The sequence below is a fragment of the Cebus imitator genome, unplaced genomic scaffold, assembly GCF_001604975.1.
Source record: "Cebus imitator isolate Cc_AM_T3 unplaced genomic scaffold, Cebus_imitator-1.0 Scaffold344, whole genome shotgun sequence".
In the NCBI taxonomy this organism is placed as follows: domain Eukaryota; kingdom Metazoa; phylum Chordata; class Mammalia; order Primates; family Cebidae; genus Cebus; species Cebus imitator.
This window is the reverse complement of record NW_016107659.1, coordinates 2,478,938-2,485,819: the sequence shown is the minus strand read 5'-3', so window position 1 is coordinate 2,485,819 and position 6,882 is coordinate 2,478,938.

Sequence of the window (6,882 nt, the reverse complement as noted above, 5' to 3'; positions counted from 1 at the left end):
CCTTGTTTGTTTTATTACTTTTCTCTATTTTTAATTCTCTATGTTATTTATTTTCATGCTAATCTTTAGTTTTCCCTTCCTTCTTCTTGCTTTAGATTTAATTTTCTCTTATTTTTCTAATATCTTAGGGTTGTTTGAAGATTAGGTTATTATATTAAAATATATATTTTAATATAGATATTTATATCTGTAGGTGTTTCTCTAAGAACGTATTCAGCTAAATTCTATGTGGTTGGTATGTTGTATTTTCATTGTTACTCATCTTAAAATATTTTCTAATTTCTCTTTGATTTTTTTCTTTAACCCATTGTTTGTTGAGAAGCATATTGTTTAATTTCTACATATTTGTTAGAAATTAAATTTCCAAAATTTCTGTTATTGATTCCTAAATTCATTCCATTGTGGTCAGAGACTATACCTTGATTTCAGCCCTTTAAAATGTAGCAAGATTTGCTTTATGGCCTAGTGTATGTTTTCTTCTGAAGAATGTTTCATTTGTATGTTAGAGGAATACATACCCTGCCTGATGGTGGAGTGTTTTATAGAGAGATGTCTGTTATGTCTTGTTAGTTTGTAGTGTTATTGAAGTTTTCCATTCCCTTGTTGATCCCCTACCTATGTGTTCTATCTATTATTGAAAGTGGAATATGGAAATCTCCAACTATTCTTGCTGTGGTATTTAATTTTTAATTTGGAAGAAAAGTTCAAGCTTTCATTTAGGCTACTTTTCGCTTTCAAAGCATATTTGTAACTCTAACCATCATGATAAAGTAAACAATACAAGGCTTATTGTAACCATTTGGATAGAATTCATGCATATAAGCAGGAGTTCTTTCTCATAGAAAGATCATTTTCATTAGAAATATAAGAAGCATCTTTACCAAGAAAAATAGTTAAGTGGATCAGAAAATGATCCTCACTGAGGGTGACAATAGATATATCATCTCTTTGATATTGAAATAATGATCACCCAAAAAGAAAACTTCAGTCAATGAAATTTATAAAATTTGAAAATACTGATTACCCTATTTCTCTCCTGCCTCTTATTAGCAGGAGCAAAGTATAACAGAAGCCAATGTCTATATTGTGTTTTGAGTTAGAGCATTTTTTTCCCCTTCTGTTATTTTTTTAACAGGGACAAGTCAGAGTATTTTAGTTCCTCTCTTTTAATTAGTAAGATTAGTTTGTACCTAAGTGTGTGTCTAGGGACACTCATATTCCTAATCCTTTGAAGACATTTTCCCTGTTTCTTAAGAAAGAGACGTTTGGAGTTAGAGAATGGGAGTTAAATATGAAATGAATCTATCACCTTTTGACTTCATGTAAGGAAGCTCGTTGTTGTTTTAGGCCATAGAATTAATAGAATTGATTATCTTCTTGAGTTTTAAAAATGTAGATGTTTAAAAACTTAAGAAATTCTTATAGTAGATGAGATGTGAATATAAAAAATAAACATAAAAGTATAACCAGATTTCTGGATTCAAATGAACATCATGTTTCCTAAACAGTAACCTTGACACATGGTGCAATGCTACAGTTGCTAAGTTCTGGAATTCCTGTTTTAGTAGTGTTTTCTGAACTAAATTGCTGGAGAAATCACTCATATTCTGAAGATTACGCCTTGCTCTTGAACCCAAACCAAATCACTCAGGTTAATTCATTCATTAGACCTAAGTCTGAAGAATTTTGGATATTTCCAAAACAAAATACATGTCCTATGTCCGCATCAGATTAAAGATGTATTAATTATCCTTTATCATAGTTTATACTGAATTAATATACTAAGCCTGAATGAATGAAGGTTCATTTCAATATCCAAGGAGCAATTGCAAGCAGGGGCATATGCAGAGTTGAATCATTACACAGAATATTTAAAACAATACTCTTTCCAACTACATTTATTATGAAAGTTTGGTATGGAAGCTACACTGGACATCATAGACTGGCACTGAAACCTAACCACCATTCACAGTACTGTTTCTGTTGCAATTTGTATCCAAGTTCAAAATACCAGTCTACATAGTTTTAAAACACAATTAGCTCAAATGCTTGAGGCTGCTTGGACTTTGAGTTCCTGCCAGATTAAATGTTTAACTTTTCTGGCCCCAAATATCATAAAACAACAAGGCTTTCTTGAAGCCCTTTCATACTTGCTATTACCATGTATACAATGTATTTTCAAAACAGTTCAGTTGTTAGAGATGAAGTGAATAGCACCACAGAGAAGGAGAATTCATGTTATGATAGCAAACAAATATTAGTATATTTTAATCATGTGATGCCGTGGGCTTCTCAGACTGCAGCTAGTATTTGATGTCCTATTACTTTATGCTGTTCCTTGGGGATACCAAAGATTGGGGCAGAGTTTCTCTCCCAAGGATTAAAGCTGGGCGAACTATTTTGGGAGCTAATACTTTGATAAAAAAGTAGACGTCATACTGACTGGTAAGTGATTATTGCATTCAGCATAGGCTATAGATTTAGATTATGACAGTTAACATTTTATCAACAATAAAACTCATTTATATTTTATGTCCAATTTATGGGGCTTTTATAATCATAGCAACCCTTAGACAGACAGGGTTGGGCATAAAGTACCTGAAAGGGGTTGTGGGAGAAGGCAGCAGTGACATGTACAGTGTATTCTACTAGCATAGACTTCCTTGTCTGGCTCTGCCTCCCAGTCTGTTCTTGTTATATTATCTTTATGTTTCCAGGATCTCCTTGGTGATAGCAAGCATGGCTGGATGTGAATTGAGGGGGAAGTAGGATTTTTTTTTTTTTTTTTTTGCTCTAACCTTTGTAAGGTATAGCTGAGTGACAGAGGCAGAGGAAATTTGTTCTCTGGAAGGAGGTAGGTGGTTGGAAATATGTGGGATGGGTGTTAACAACATCTAGTTTCTTTCCTGCCAGCTGCCCCACCTCTTTCTCATAAGCTTTTCTAAGACATTGCTGTGCTTCTATTAATAAATTTTCCATTTTTGAGCATTAAGGGAACTTAAAAATCAGCTAAACTGTGCAAACAAAAGTTAGCTCTATGATCAAGTCCTAAAGACAGAGCTGTAAGGAGAACCCAGGTATCCACCATCCAACCTGTCCTTCCAGTAGCCCCTGGTAGCCCAATTCGTCCCACTTTTCTGGCATCTACACTCTGTTTTGTAAGGCTAGGAGGTTCCATGATGATTAAAAATATGTTCTGAGAGATTCTCCTTTTTTTATTTTAAACGCACACACAATTTTGTTAGCCACTGAAATGCTTTTTTTTTCTCTGAGACTCATATTTTCTGGCCTCCTTCTGACTTTTTGAATGTCTTCCCTCAAATTCTCCTTTTCTTGATGCCATGGCCTTTCTCCCTTTCAGCTGGATTCCAACCTCTCATCCGTAATACATATTAGACAGTGCTGTGTAAGTGGGACGATGAATTCAGGTGACATGGAACCTAATTTTGTAGATTTCATATTTTTGCTTGGGAGCTACTTTAGTTACACTCTGTGGTTTGTCCACAGAAAAAGTCAGTGCCAAGAGACATGTGATGTATAGTCCTGTTGCACATTGAATAGCTTCCTGGAGTCCTCACACCTGTCTGCATTGAAGCTGACAGCCCCAGGAATATGGTTTCTCCTGGAAAGTCAGAGAAAAAGTAGTGTGTTTCCCAGATCTTGTCCACTCACCCCTTAACTTTCAGTGGACATCTAGGCTTGTTGTAATCTTACCCACTTGAAATATTGATCACTGGAAATTCCTAACTTGATGTCGTGCATTACTCTGTTTAACGATCCAAGTAAACATCATTTTAAGACACATTATTGTTGAGAATGAACCTTATCTTGACAAAGTTAGAGCAACTGTTAAGAGGGTTGATAATCACAATGACGTTTTCAGTTCTCCCCGTAAGGCCAACAGCTGATAAAAAAACAAAAAGTAGCTAGTTTCTGTGACTAATTTTTGTCTGGAATGCTTTCAGATAAGGCAGAAAAAGAAAATTTAGGAATTAAACATAATTTACAAGCAATAAGAAAATTCCTACTGATAATCTCCCTAGACATACTCAGGGAGCCCAGGTAAACAGAAAAAAGGTTTTTAAAAGTTAATTTCAAAAGGATTTAATCAGAGTGAAGTCCCAGAATGGCATAGCAAGGGAGAAGGATGTTATATAAAAGAATAATATTCTTTTTAAAAGGGTCTTAGAGAATATAAGAATAGGTAGCAATAAGGCTCTGATAGGCTTAAAGAAGTTATGTGGCTTTTAGTTTTATCCTGTTAGTTTACGCTGACCTCTGCTAGGAGACTGAATCACTGAAGTCAGGTGAGGCCTATGTTGCCCAATATGGTAGCCACTTGTCACAAGTGGCTATTAGAGTACTTGCTGTGTCGCTAGTCTAAATTGAGATGTACTGTAAGTATGAAACGGTCATTGTATTTTAATATGAAAATTTAATGTGAAAAAAGATTTAATATAAGAAAGAGTGCAACAAACATAATTTAAAAAAATGGACTACATTTTGGAACAATAATATTTTGAACATATTAGGTGAATTAAAATATATTATTGAAGTTAATTTCACTTATTTCTTTCTCACTTTTTTAACTAGAAAATTAAAAATTATACACATGGTTTGCACTGTGGCCCCATTATTTTTTTATTGATTGGTGCTGATTTGGGCACTGCAGTGCTGGGTCTTTTTGGGAAGATTAGTTAGCTGTCTGGGCTTCAGCCTGCATGCCTCTCAAAGGTAGGAGATAAAGGTGATGACCTGCACCTGCTTTTTGTAGATTTGGATTTTGTTTTCTTAATTTCCGAATCTAAGTCTTTTTATTATTATGAACAGCTATTTAGGTTTCCACAATAATAGCCAATTTGCAAATAATCTCTAAGTATAGCTCCTTCCTTATGACGAGTAAATAGAAAAATGTACCTGAATATTTTGGGAAACCTACTGGTGGAGAGTACAGGACAGCAGTCAAAGAGTGAGTGAGGGCCAGGGCTGGCATTAGCGTCTCTGTGACTCATGGTTGCATTCTAACCACTAGTTGATTTTCGTCTTGAGAAATACTGAGGGTGGTGGCCCTTTCACACCAGGAAATACGGAAAATTGCTGAATCAGTGTTTGGCAAGCTGACAATTTGACTGTTAAAAGCTAGGTGGGTGCAGGGAAATGGATGGGTTCTAGCCTGTAGCATTGTGCTATCTGTGTGTGAGCTACCATAGGGCTACATCACGGGTTTGACTCAAGAAAGAGCATAAGGGGAACCTGCTGATATTCCTTTTTTAGTGAAACTTGAAGGAAATCCCACTGCAGAAGTGAAAATGTTACTTCTTGCTTTTACCAATAATTTCAAATATAAACATTTAATTTAGAGAAATACTAAGAACAAGCCTATGATAACTTCTACAAGGCTGAAGCCTAGGACAATTGGGTGAAAGTTAGTAGAATTTGCATAGATTCACTGGCATGCCAGAGGGTATTTGTGCAGGTGTGTTGTCACCTGACCAAGGTGTCCACACCTGTGCTGTAGGCATATTTAAGATTTTGAAGATTGTATTTGACAGGATTTAGCTTGTTCTCATAATTCTTTATACATGATTTTCTTGTGGTGATGACCACAGGATTTTACAGTTGTGTTTCAACATTTGTGTCTCCACAGATGTTGACTCTGAACTTCTCAAGATAAAGGACTGCATGTTTTTCCTTCTGTTTCTCCGATACTGAGCAGCATCTGCTACATAGACAGTGGTTAATAAAGGTTTGATGAATTGAGTAGGTCCCTTTCATTTAGGCATATGAGACAGAAAGAGGAAAAGAGAACTCGTGATGCACAGGAGCTTCTCCTTAAAGGGACTAGTGAATAGGGAATCTAACTTCACAATCTGTCATTTCAAAATATCTGCCTATTCTTTGAGCTCAAAAAAGTGGAAAGGAGGAGGCCTTTAAACTTTTGGATATAGAAACCTCAGTGTGGAATAAAGCTTGAGGTGGATGGCTGAGAACTAAAATGCTATGGATAAGACATTAACAGGATTGAAGTGTGACAGGCTGCGGCTAGGAACCAGAAGAAAGCAACCAGAGAGGCGGAAGAGGTGTTATGTGGCTGAGGAGCGGGGAACAAACCAGCGAGAAGTTATTCATGGCAGGAAATGGCTAGTACTTTTTCAAACAGTGAGTCTAAGGTTTTAAGTTTTTGTATTGCTTCTATTATAATCTTAAAAAAAATTCCTTCAAAGTGCTTGAATTTCCAGTTGAGAAAGGAGCCTGTGTGTGTGTGTGCACGCGCGTGTGTGTGCGTGCACGTGTGTGTGCATTGTGCGCGTGAGCACGTGTGCGTGTATGTGTGTGTGCACTTGTGCGTGTGTGTGTGTGCATGCATATGTGCCTGTTGTGGGGTAGCAGGTAAGGGTGGAAAACAAGAAGTGATTTTTATCCCACAAATTACTCTTTTTTATTAGGAAAAAGGAATAAAGAATGAGTTTTCCTTTGGGTTATATCTAAGAACTGGATAAAGCTCTGAGGCTTTTCTAAGGAATCATTTCTTGTGTAATTTTTCAAAAAAAGCTAGCTTTTCATTTTAACTGGTGTGCTGATTTTTTGGGGGAACAACAGTACAGTTCACAATTTGATGCCTGTGTATCTATAGGGGAGTCCTGTGCTCTTGATCTCGAGGTTTAACCCATATTCACATCGTGCTCCACATAAGCTGGCTCTCCATTCAGGGCCGCCACCCCACTGACCAGTCATGGAGGACAGAGGTTCTGCTGGTATCAGAAACTCTTATCTCCAGAGAATGACCTACTGGAGATTAAGGATGTTGACCTAATTGGAATGAACAAAAGCAAACTAGTTGTCATTGAAATAAGAAGTGGTGCTAGACAATACATAATTATG